Source organism: Diabrotica undecimpunctata, chromosome 5, assembly GCF_040954645.1.
Source record: "Diabrotica undecimpunctata isolate CICGRU chromosome 5, icDiaUnde3, whole genome shotgun sequence".
Lineage (NCBI taxonomy): Eukaryota > Metazoa > Arthropoda > Insecta > Coleoptera > Chrysomelidae > Diabrotica > Diabrotica undecimpunctata.
Window position 1 is genome coordinate 143,182,905 of NC_092807.1, and position 13,505 is coordinate 143,196,409.

A 13,505-nucleotide genomic window follows, 5' to 3' on the forward strand; every position below is an offset into this window, starting at 1 on the left:
TGACTACTACAAATAAAACAAGCAAAGAAACGAAAAGACGAATTCTTCTTCTTAGGGTTCCTGTCCGTTCCGAACGTTGGCGATCATTTTGGCTATGATGACTTTGTTGGTTGCTATACGTAATAGCTGTGTTGAGGTCTTTCTACACCATGCTCTCAGGTTAGTCAGGACATTCTTCTTCGTCCTGGGGCCCTTTTTCCTTAAATTTTAACTTGCTAAATGCATTGGAGTAGCTCGTATCTGCCTTGATTGCCCATTATCAAAAGACGAATAAACCTTACAAAGAGGGCATACTATGGATTTTAAAAACCATTCCACTTGGGAAATATCCAAAGAAAAACTAAAATGAATATATACAAAACACTGCTGACGCCGATCCATACATTCTTCTTCTTCTTCTTCAGTGTCTTCATCAAGGCTATCATGGTTTTGACTGCTCTGCGAAACAGCTCCGCGGAGGTCATCCCAAACCATTGTCGGAGGTTTTTTAACCACGAGATACGACAGCGTCCCGGTCCTCTCCTGCCAAATACTCCACATATACGGGGCGCAAACATGGACTTTAACGCAGAAGGATGAAATATTTCTGGGAATATTCGAGCGTAAGATACCTCGCAAAATATTTGGAGCTATAAACAATCAAGGGCAGTGGTGCAAAAGATTTAATTTCAAATTATACCAACTCTTTAATGAACCTAACGTCGTAACGTCCTGACAACATGATTGCTAAAAAGCTAACGACAGGAACAGCTATAGAAAGAAGAAGCAAAGGCCGACCGCAAATTAGAAGGTTAGATGGAGTTGAGACCGACTTAGGGATACTAGAGATCAGAAGATGGCCAGAAACTGAACAGAATGGCGACTAATCTTTAAGTAGGCCAGTATCCATAGAGGATTTTCGAGCCAAAATGATGATGATGAACATTTTAACATTTATCTCTCTCTGATGTCATAGATCAAATAGTCTATATCAACCTTTAACCATTTTCGAAAAACAAAAGTATTAAAAATGTTTATAAAATTAGATTACATTCAAAATACATTGCGCTCCAAAATAACGCATAATTTTAAAAACCCGGGTAAATCAAATAGTTTTAATGTTTCGATTTTTGTGCTAATATATTATTGTTACCCCCGGTATATTGTAAAATTTATTGAAAAAACGGTAAAAGACGCTGATGTTTTTACCAGTTTTTGCAAAAAAATTAAAAACATGCTAATTGTGCTTCATTTTATTTCGAATTTAGTTGAGTTGGATTACGTTGTGCTGAACGTTTAAAGGGGTTTTTCAAGTTTATTAAGTATTTTTTCTTTGGAATGAACCACTAGCAGCAAAGAAATCGAAATTTGTCAGAAAGTGACTGTTTTAGAATAGTTACTCTTCGCGAATAAGGATACACTCAAGTAGAACTCGCTGAATGTTTTAACGTTACCCAGTCAACCATTTCAAGAGTGTTAACACGTTTTTCTATTACTAGAAGTAACTCGAGAAGACCCGTTTAAGGCCGTAGAAGGGATACAACTCCTAATCAAGACCGGTTTTTGACACTTCGTACAGTGAGACAAAGGTTTGTTACCGGTACTTCTCTACAAAAAAATTTTTGGATCGTTATATCTTTAGAATCAGCCAAAATACGATTAGAAGGAGACTTACCGAAAACGACCTACACCCTGGAAAGGCACCCAATTGGCCCAATATTGACCAGAGACCATAGAAGGCTTTCTCGTGAATATGTTGATTTCAATAATGACGATTTGGGAAGAATATTGTTCACCGATGAATCCAGGTACTGATGACAGGAGAAACCGAGTGTATAGAGGGCCTGAGGAACGCTACGCACAGTGTAACACCGTAGGGACTGTACAGTATGGCGGCGGCTCGGTAATGGTGTGGGGTGGGATTAATTTAGAGGCTCGTACGGAATTAGAATAGATCGCGGTCGGCTTATATCGCAGAAAGTAGAGGTATATAACAGACATTTTAGAAGAGCATGACGTGACTACCACTGAACTGTTCCACGCTGCAATAAACAAAGTAAAGATAGCCATGATGATTGCCAACATCCGGAACGGATAGGCACTTTAAGAAGATGACGTGCCATTTGCACCATTTATTGGAGATAATTTCATGCTTATGCAAGATAATGCCAGGCCACACACGGCAAGAATTGAGCAGCAGTATCGTCAGGAGGTTGGAATTCCTGCCTGCGAGAAGTCATGATCTTAACCCAATAGAACATGTTTAGGACATCATAGGCAGACGAATACGACAACTACCTAATGCACCAATCACATTAGATGAACCGTTTTTGCGGTTAGTTGAAATTTGGAATCAAATTGATCAAGAAGAAATCAGAACGATTATTCTCAGTATGAGAGATCGTTGTCAAGCAGTAATAAATGCCAGAGGAGGCAATACTCCATACTAATACACGGTACTAGTATTTTCTTCAACTTAAATTTCAATTTCCTCATTAATTTATAATGTTAGTTTGTTTAGATGTTTAGATTTATGATGTTATATTGTTAATTTCAATACATTTTTTGCAAAAAAAGAAAAGTTTTTTATTTAAAATGTTCTAAAACAACCATAAAGCAGAAAATAACAAACAAAAATTTTTTCATTACAACTCAAAATAAGAATTTTAAAATTATGCGTTAATTTTGGAGCGCAGTGTAGAATGCAAAACCTCTAAATTATTTTTACAACGGAACAACAATCTAATGGTTCTAGTTATCATTGTGTTTATAAAATTAAGTTGTTAATGTTGATAAAAAATAGGTTGTTAAATTCGACAAACAAATTTGCTGTAATTAAACGTCTCTTTTAATAAAACGTAAATAATTAACATGTTTAAGTAAACATAAAAAAAGTAAAAAATACTAGAATTTTGTTTTCAAGTCTTGTTTTTAAGACTCCTAACTTTGTTTTATTAATTAACCACATCAAACACTGAGGGTTAATAGCGAAAGAACTAGGAATTATTATCTAGGAAACATACAATTTATTTATAATTTGTTGAGGATATTAATGTCGTTTAGATACTTAAATACGTTTTTAAAATTACAATTAAATCCTAAAACGTAATATATTGTCAGGTATTGAATGTAAGTGTCTTTCATTAATATAGTTAGATTAACCGTTGGCAAAAAAGTTTATGATAGATACTCTCTTCAAACTTTGAGTATCGCTTGATTAGGCCGACTCTGACACAGTTTCCTATTGTGACTTTTTTTGGTGTTGGGGCGTTTTTCCTCTAATTTTTTCGAAACATTTCACCCGTCGCACAGGAAAATCGAAAAATTAGTTCCGTCAGACAATACGAAAATTTGTTTTTACTGCTGTTATTGAAAGTATCCTGAAAAATTTGCTGGTTATCTATGAATTTCGCCCTAGTCGTTTTCCGACATTTGTTCGTCAGACGCATTGAATGACCTATATTTATCATCAGACAATTGTATTTTGATGTTTGTCTTATAATTTTTAAGCTATTTAATTCAAAGAATAACAATATCTATAAATTTTCGGTATGTCGTAGAATCGAGAAAATTAGAAAATTTTCAAATTTTCCTATACTCTGCCTTCAAATTGAGCCCTATACTCTGCCAAAGTATAGGGCTCAATGTTAACTAGGTGTTGAAAAACCTTTCTTTTAAAAGCTCTATAGTGTTTGTTGAATAATAATATATAGTATAATAGCAATGTTTCCTGTTGAAAGTCGGATGGTAGACTGTTGTAAAATTTAACATATGTATACAAAGGCTCTCTGTTGGAGAAAATCTGTGAAGTGGGAAATTTAAATTAAGGCTTCTTGTATTATATTTATGATTGGGAAGCAAGTGATGAAAAAAAGTCAAATTTTTAAAAAGGAACATAATTCATTCAAATATACAGGGTGGCGCACCGAAAACGAAACAGATGCATTTACTGGCAGATGATTCCTTTTAAAAAAAAACGCTTGGACCCGTCAATTTTGTTATCGAGGGGGAAACAAAATTGGCATAAAATCACATTAACATTTGCAGCCCCCTAAGCGGGGGTGGCACCATCCCTAAAATCTTAAATGGAAAGGGGGGTCGAATGATCCATCATTTAAAAGGTCTTTCAACTCCCTTTACAATGATGTAAAATTCATGTACTTCAATTCAGTAGTTTTGGAGATTTATTGATTTAAAGTTTAAATACATCATCGTAAGAGGAGATCAATACATAGCAGCAAAGTTGTCAAAAAATAAAGAATGAACTGACCTGTCAGCCGAGTAAATGTTGAAAATGACCACCATTACTTTCCATGCAATAATAAAGATTTTGCTGAAAACGTTGCCGGACATTTTGCAATATTTGAGGAGTAATTTGATGGCACTCATTCACAATTCTTTGTCGTAAATCTTCTAAGGATGTTGGCTGAGTAGCATAGATTTTGCTTTTTAAGTAACCCCACAAAAATAAATCCAAAGGTGATAAATCTGGCGATCTTGGGGGCCATTCAACGGCACCTCTTCTACCAATCCATTGACCTGGAAAGGTCTGATCTAAATAATGCCGAACTCTTAATGCGTAATGTGGTGGGGCACCATCCTGTTGGAACATCAACATATTCTCAACGTATCGACCATCATTCTGATTTTCAATTATATCTGTTAGCGCAGGATCTATGGCATTTTTCAGTAATTCCAAATACATTTCACCAGTCAAATTTCCAGGTAAGAAAAAAGGACCAACCAAATGATCGCCAAAAATGCCAGCCCAAACATTTCATTTTTGTGGCTGCTGTGTGTGTACCTCATGGTAAATTCTGGGATTAGAGTCCGACCAATATCGACAATTATGACGATTTACTTCGCCGTTTAAAAAAAAGGAACATTCGTCGGAAAAGCAAATGTTAAATAAAAATTGTTCATCGTTTGTAATTCGTTCACTCATAACTTCACAAAATTCTAATCGCTTATCAAAATCGTCTTCATTAAGTTCTTGTACAAGGTGAATTTCATACGGATGAAAATTATGGGCCTTTAGAATCCGTTGGATAGTATGTCGACTAACACCACACGAAGTTTGCAATTTGCGGGTACCTAATGTAGGATCTACAATAACTTGCCCTAAAACCCCCACTTCTGTTGCTTCGTTCTTTATAGGATTTTCAATATTACGTTTTTTATTGGCGACTGATCCAGTTTCCCGAAATTTAGCTACAAGTTCTAGAACATATTTTCGGTGCACATTATTGTTCTCATGTCGCTCATTAAAAATTTGTGCTGTTCTATTAGCGCACTGATTATTTCCGAAAAATATTTCAATAATTTCAACCCTTTCTGCCGTGGAATATACCATGGTTAATTTATGTATAAAGCCATAAATGATATTTTAACAACAAAGATTGGTCAAATCAATCGCAAACTAATGTACTATTTCCTATTTAAAATAAGTACGTGGCATTCTCTACTTATCTTTCATCAAGAAACAACTTTTTTGTCACAAAGGACACTTCAATTGCTATTTTTATTATTAATAAACCATGGGCGTAGTAAATAAAAGCATTTACTTATCAAGAAAATGCTTTTACTCAAATTTCTTCTAAAAGAAGTACAAACTAATTTGATGTACCTATTAAAGTCTACTTTAAACTTTAAATCAATAAATATCCAAAACTACTGAATTGAATACATGAATTTTACATCATTATAAAGGGAGTTGAAAGACTTTTCAAATAATGGATCATTCGACCCCCCTTTTCATTTAAGATTTTAGGGATGATGCCACCCCCGCTTAAGGGGCTGCAAATGTTAAAGTGATTTTATGCCAATTTTGTGTCCCCCTCGAAAACAAAATCGACGGGTCCAAGCGTTTTTTCAAAAAAGGAATCATCTGCCAGTAAATGCCTCTGTTTCGTTTTCGGTGCGCCACACTGTATAGATGGCTGAGAACGTGAGTATATTGAGTGATTTAAATCGGCCTCTACAGGATTCTCACGCCTTTTATCCTAATATCACCCGGACTGCCATTTTTTACTATAAAGACAGTTGAGCTATCTACTGCAGCACCCTAGAAGATTACTTCATATCGCATAACAGAATAATAGTTTTTTTAACATACTGATAGTAAAATTCTCTGGTCCAGATAGCTCTTCAACATTCTTAATGAGTAGCAGGCTCTATTCAGTTTTTTTTGTTGTATTTTGCATTTGTTCCCCCCAATTCAAGTTCTGGTTAATATGAAGACCAAGAAATTTAACTGATCTTATGGGTTCCGTGTTTTGTAAAAGTAAATTGATTACATCTAAAAACTGTTCTCGTGACTGGCTGGTTCTAAAGTAAACAAAAAATGTCTTATCAGTATTAAGCATCAACAGATTTCGACTGAACCACTGTTCAGCCTTTCTTAGAGTTCGCTCTGCCACTGTAAGGAATGTTTCTAATGTTTTTCCCAGAAATTTACATTGAGTCATCAGCGAAATTTACAAGGTTTGAGGAACTACTAACCACCGTATTTGAAAGGTCATTTATGTAGACCAAAAAGAGAAAAGGCGCTTACATCCTTTGTTTCCAAGCATACTTTTTGTGACCTATCTGTGAGAAATAATTTTATTCATTTTAATGCCGGTTCCTGTATTCAATAACGATGTAATTTTTGTAATAACAGACCATAGGTAGCTGTCTCAACAGATCTGTCTGCGAGAAAACCATGCTGCGAACTACTAAATAAGTTATTTGTAGTAAAATAGTTTGTAGTCTGGATATATCGCTTTTTCGAATATTTTTGAAAATTATGGAAGAAAGCTGATTGGTCTATAGTTCTCCATCTCAGTAACATCACTTTTTTTATGTAGTGGCTTGACAATTGCTAGTTTTAAACTTTGAGGAAATTGACCTTGCCTGAAAGAAGCATTACCTATGAAAGAAAGAGGAAGAGAAATCTCTGATGAAACATATTTAATTAAGTTGGTTGATATTTCATCATAACCAGAGCTATGCTTGTTTTTTAAGTTATTTATTATGTGGTTTATTTCTTTCTCTGAAACGGGAGTTAAAAACATGCAATAATTATTTTGTTCGATATTAACTTGAAAAAGTTTTACATTATGCTTTATTTTCTTTGCAGCTTCTGGCGCTGCATTTGTCCTTGATCACCCCTTAAACAGAAATGACTTTGATTTTTGGAATTATCTTTAATCTCTTTTGCCAATGGCCAAGCTATTTTAGTTTTATTTTCGGTATTTCAATTCGTTTTTTATAACAATTTTTTCGAGATTGAGTGAGTAAAGACTTATATTTGCATTTTTCTGTCCTATAAACATCTTTATAATCAACATTATTACTAGACAGTCTAAAGAAAACATCAAGCCTAGATTTACAATGTTTTGTACCATTATTTTTAAAGTATTTTTGTGATTTTTTTATTTGCTGTATTTATCTCTTTGAGTGGAAAACATTATATAAAAATTGTCTGAACCATATTTATGAAAGCATCCCACTGATTATCTACCTCTAATGTCTCAAAAACATATTGCTATTGCACTTTCTATTGCTTTAGTCCTTTCCGAGAAACAATGATCATGCTAACTTTACGGTAAAGCTAGCGTAGCCATAGCTACATCTCGACAATTAAAATGGTTACAGAGCTCATCTTGGCGACATATTTTATTGCCCTTGCCTCTTGGCATACTATAATTATCCATGGTATGCTAGCCCCAGCTTGTTTACGCGTTACCTAGCCTTTATCATTTAGCCTTTCCTCGGCAAAATAAAATAAAATATGCTGCCAAGATCGGCTCTGTAGCCTTTTTCATTGCCGATATATACTTATAGCTATGCTAGCTTTACCATAAAGTCAGCATAATTATTGTTTCCTCGAAACGGTTGCAGCTATACATTGTTTCTTGGTGTAAAACGTCATCAATCATTGAGTAACTAATTCCTAGCGGTTCATTTTTTTGGTTTCAAAGTTTTGTTGCTGATATCTCGACTTTTCTGGGGATAATCATCATCATCATTTTCTGGGGATAAGTTTTGCACTAATTGATAATAGGATAGTTTTTGCCGTCAAGATGGGCTCTGTAACTTTATTCATTGCCAAGATAGATCTATGGCTATGAATACCTTTATACTTAAGTTAACATCATCATTGTTTCTTGAAAACAGTTCAGCTATAAATTGTTTCTTAGCTTAAAACTTCGTCAATAAATTAGTAATTAATTACATGTGGTTCGGTGTTTGGGCGATATTTCAACAGCAATTAATTACCAATAAAATATGCAAAAACTCAAAGCAGCTTTTTTACTTTGAACAGTTTGAACAAATAGAATTAGTAAATCAGAATTTGATGACGATATTGCCGAAGCCATTCGAGAAAAAAACAACGGGTGTGGCAGTCCAGTGGGACTGCCAGTAGAAGTTATACTTCTATACACTTGTTCGCCGTTAAAAATTTATATAGGAGTCAATCTGCATAATCATTACATATGTAATGCTATAGGTAAGGGAAAGCAGAAAGAGAAAAATAATTAGTTATATAGGTATATGGTGCATCGTCTTACTGTATATAAACATTTGACCTGTAATAGGAGTATAGTAAATGAAGGATTGTATCAATATTTTAATGAAAATATATATTTTTATTTTTATATATGTATAAAAGGAGTTGAATGCAAAAAAAAATTAGACATACTCTGCAGTAAAATTCATTATTTATTTTGTTATTAATATAAAAATTACAATACAATAAATACACTGCAACATAATTCGATATAATAATACAATATAAATTAAAATATGTAATATTCATAAGTATTTAACACTGCCAATATACATAACTTACTTTACGAAGACAAAAATAAAAAACCAACAACTCGGATTATGTTGTAAATTTTCATTTTATTTTAAAATTTATGTTTTTTTCGTGTATTACATATATTTAATAAGATTAACGTGAGGTTTTTAAATATTTCAAAAATAAAAAAGAAAATTCATAATTGGGATTCGAACTCACAACCACCAGCGCATGAACCAAACACGTAAAGGATTTGCCAATTAGACATGACACTAACGGATTTCAAAATTGACAGTTTTTGGTTAAACAGTGATTATTTTGAAATACAAAAGCCTAAAATAATTATAAACGTTTAATTTTAAATAATACAAAACATACCACATAAATAATATTATATATACAATAATATATATATATATATATATATATATATATATATATATACAATAATATATATAATATTAAATATATATACAAAAGGAACATTTTTATTCTCGAGAGAGGAAGAGAGAGAAAATATATCTTCTGCCTCTCTCTTACTTATTATCTTACATAAGTAATGGTTTCACAGATTCACTCTCATGTAAATTTCCAACGCCGAACGTGCGTATAGAAGTATAATTTAAAAAAAATCCAAAATTGAAATTGTATTGCTTGTCAAATTTAACGTGATACTTCGCCGATTTGAAATTAGGCTCCACCCACGATGCGCATTCGACCACAACACAATTCTTCCTTACTATTTCTTGGCCCTTCGAAGTGCAAGGTACTTGTATAGTCAGCGACCAATTTTTTTTTTATTTTACTTATATTTAAAGTTACTGGGTATTGAAGAAATATCGTATTACAATAGATTTGACTTTTTAAATAAATATTGTAAAGTATTTTAAATTATAAACATGGATTTTCATTCAAAATTAGAAGGTAAAGTCTTATCTGGACAAACGAGGGAGGTAATAGCAAATGTAATTTATTTTTATGCAGAGAGAAGCAATGCAAAATCCGCATGTTAAAGATTTTTAAAAAGTTCAAGAGCGTGCTAACCTAGCAACGGGAGTAAGTATAGCCACTGTAAAACGGATCTCTCGTGAAAATGAAAAATATAGAAGAAGGTGCTTCTACATCATTTTCGACGCCTAACAAAAGAATGAGATCTGCCCCAAAATCCAACTTGGGCGATTTTGACAAAGGTTTACTTCGGCGTATAATAGTAAATTATTATGTCACGGAAAAACGAGTTCCTAGATTGCGACATATAATAAAAAAAATTAATGAAGACAATATTTATACAGGGTCGCATGAAACTTTGAGAAAAGTGATGAGAGATATGGGATTTTGATGGAAGAAAGCGAAGAATAACAGGAAAATCCTAATGGAAAAAACCGATATACAAGTGCTCCGGAGGAAGTTTCTCAGAAATATTAAACAATATAGGGAAGAAAATCGGCCCATAATTTACATGGATGAAACTTATATTCTATTATTATATTCTCATAACCATGACAGATACTGGGGAGACAATACCACCGAAGGTTTGCACAAGCCAGTGTCCAAAGGGAAAAGGCTGATTATTGTTCACGCCGGCGACCAAATGGGCTATATTTGAGATATACTTTATACGATATATTTCTACAAAATCTCCTTACAAAAATAAAATATTCGGGAAAGTTAATAAAGTTATACAGTTTAGTACCTAAATACCGGATGTTGACAGCCATCCCAACGGAGCTGGTATTATTCTATTGTAAAGAAATAAACAACAGATTAAAATATTTATGACTTATTAAAATGCTAAAATGCCGAAGATCCGAAGAATAAAAGTATATGACTATAATATAAATTATTACGACAATTCTAGTATAAAAATTAAGTAATAAATGTTTCGTCGGTATGTTCCAGGTATAAGATTAACTACTATTCTTTTATTCTTATATAGTTTACTGTAACGCAAATGTAAAGCTTTAATCTCTGCCAATATTCCTCTTATAAAATTACAGAACGAGACATTTATAGAAGTGTTCGAAAAAACTGCCACTTCAACATGACTGAATGGTCAATATTAATGAGTCAAATAAAATATAATTATTAGAATAATTTTTTTACCAAGTAACAAAAACAAAACATTTTGTATTTTGAGAAAAATTTCTGAAGGAAAAATTGAAACGTCAAAATAACATACAATATAGACATATCATAGAAGTTCCATTAATAAATAAGGTCACTCTCTGTAAACTTGTAGTATGGAGTGTACCAACGAGGCGAAGAGAACGAGCGCATTATGTATCTCTTTTCCTCCGAATGCGTTCTCACTTAATTTTCTACGCAAGTGGACAAATTTGTCAAGTATCACATTAAATTTGACAAGCTGTACCTATATTGCCTATATTTTGCTTATATGTTAAGATTTCTGCTTTTTTAATAAAAATATTTGCTTATCTGGGAGCCTTTTCTCTCAATTTTTTGTTGCCTATAAATCCGAGTTCTGATCATCACTTTATAAAAATTCTAATTTGCTAATTGTTTTAATTGAGTCCAATAATATTTGGAATGCGTAAGTAATACAATTAACGAACTATTGCTAATAAATTGGAAATGTGGATATTATGTTGTTTAATTTGCAATTAGTATTTTATATTATAAGAAAACTACCAAATTAAATGTATGATTGTAATAATTATATATCACAAACGAAATAAGCAATACCACATATCTACTCTTCCCGTTAATATATGTTTTTAATATAATATAGTTTCCGACGAAATATTAGGAATAAATAATTTCAGACATCGTCTAATGATCCATGAAAAGAATTTGTTATTAAAAAACATTTGTTGTCAAAACCTATTCATGATAATAGTAAGATAAATTCAAACGAAAGATAGCGCAATAAAAGAATACTTACCCAACGTGATTTAATTTCGTAAAGATCTGCTACTTGGCCACAAACAGGTACCTAGGTAGAGAAGAGCACGTCTGAAGTTTTCTCACAACTCAAGTTACATACAAGAAGACCCTGGAAAAAATATCAATTAGAGTTTATTCTAGTTTATTTATTAAGGGATATCTTTTATTTACTGACTGTTAATAAAACAAGATTTCGATAAAGTCAGTACTACTAGTATTATTCAATATTTATACATTTTGTAAAAATTAAATTGGGAAATATATAGGACAAAGAATGGAAGGACTATTACAAGGAACTGTTAGCAGAACAAAGACCACAATTCATTGGAAAAACCAGGCGAAGACGAAGCAAATCCCCACAACAAGAAATAGAAATAACAGATAGGTAAATGAGAATGGCCATAAAAGTAATCAAAAATAAGAAAGCAATGGGACCTGGAGTCATCTCATCTGAGCTTATAAAGTACGGCTTAAAAAACTTACACCGGATGATAGAATGAATATTTCAGAAAGCCATAAAGCTTTGGGAGAACAGCCCCCAAAGGAATGGACGGAGGCATATAATATGACATCCATATTTAAGAAAGTAGATAGAAAATGATGCAAAAACTACAGAGGAATAATATATAATATAATATCGTCAATAGGAAGATTATATGGGAAGATACTGGAAGAAACGCACGGCAGGAAGATCATGCATAGACCACATATACACACTGGAACAATTGTTGGAAAACTTTTATTTGAAACTTTTTTTTGTATTCCCGAAATTAAGGAAAATAAGTGGGGGCCAAATATAATGAGAAACCCGGTACACTTTCAAATAAAACATTTATTTTTACAAAATTACTTTAATTCAAAAATATTCATTCCTTTGCTAAATGATTTATCTTCCATATCTTTTACAAAATATTGCAGTTTTATTAAGATTCATATAAAATTAGGTAATTTTATTGGGGGTTTTCTAAAAATTCAATCCAATTTTAAGAGTTCTTGCCATAGTGTGACGTCACTTGCGCAGAAGGTGTTGGCTTCAACGATTCGGTACAAGGCGTGTCTATAACCTTTAATGGTCTGAGGTTCCTTCAACTTTAATATGCACTGTTTCTCCTCATCCATTGAATCATTTTAATCTGAACTCTTAGATTAAGAGGAAATAACAGTCCAGCATCTTGAAAAAACAAGCATAGTATTATTGTGGCCTTTTCTGATGCTCTTTATATTGTCATATTGCCATGTAACTTTAGACTTTTAGACAATCCTTTCAATAATACCAAAGATTCGTCCTAAAAACGAACTGAAGTGGACTTAGACTTAAATAATTATTAGTTTTTTAAAAATTATAACCGTCTAAACACAATATTTGGCCTTTCACGAGGACCCTACTATAATAGAAGCTTCGTATATTGTTGCTCTTTTACGTTCATATCATATACAACGTTTTTAATTGCTATAATAACAGTATCCCTGATGTCTTGAGTTTTTATTTTTTATACCGTATACGATACTTCAGGCGTTGTAAAAACATTGTTTGATTTCTTCTTATTTCCAAGTTTTATTCGTGTCACACCACAAATATTGATTTTAAAGTCGTTCGTAACTCGGTGTCAAAACTTACCAAAATATTATTTGAATTAAACTCAACATTCGATAATTTATTTAAAAAATAACACAAATAGTTTATTTACAAATGTGCCATTAGATAAGACCTTGAAAATAATCAAAATAAAATGAGAAAATGATATATCGACAAATAGAGCAAGACTAAATGTATCAGCTATACTGGAGTTATTGATAATACCTATTTTCAACTAAATAATGAATTCTATAAACA

The 13,505-nt window shown here is 32.5% G+C and overlaps 1 protein-coding gene across 5 annotated transcripts in view; it reads right to left on the minus strand.

The window, feature by feature from the left end:
- Positions 1–13,505, minus strand: part of Ndae1 (Na[+]-driven anion exchanger 1) — a 207,912-nt gene that overhangs the window by 143,286 nt on the left and 51,121 nt on the right. For all 5 annotated transcript variants that reach the window (XM_072532888.1, XM_072532887.1, XM_072532891.1 and 2 more), the window contains exon 2: positions 11,670–11,780. The gene's annotated coding sequence lies outside the window, so the exon portion shown is untranslated. The remainder of the gene's footprint in view (positions 1–11,669; positions 11,781–13,505) is intronic.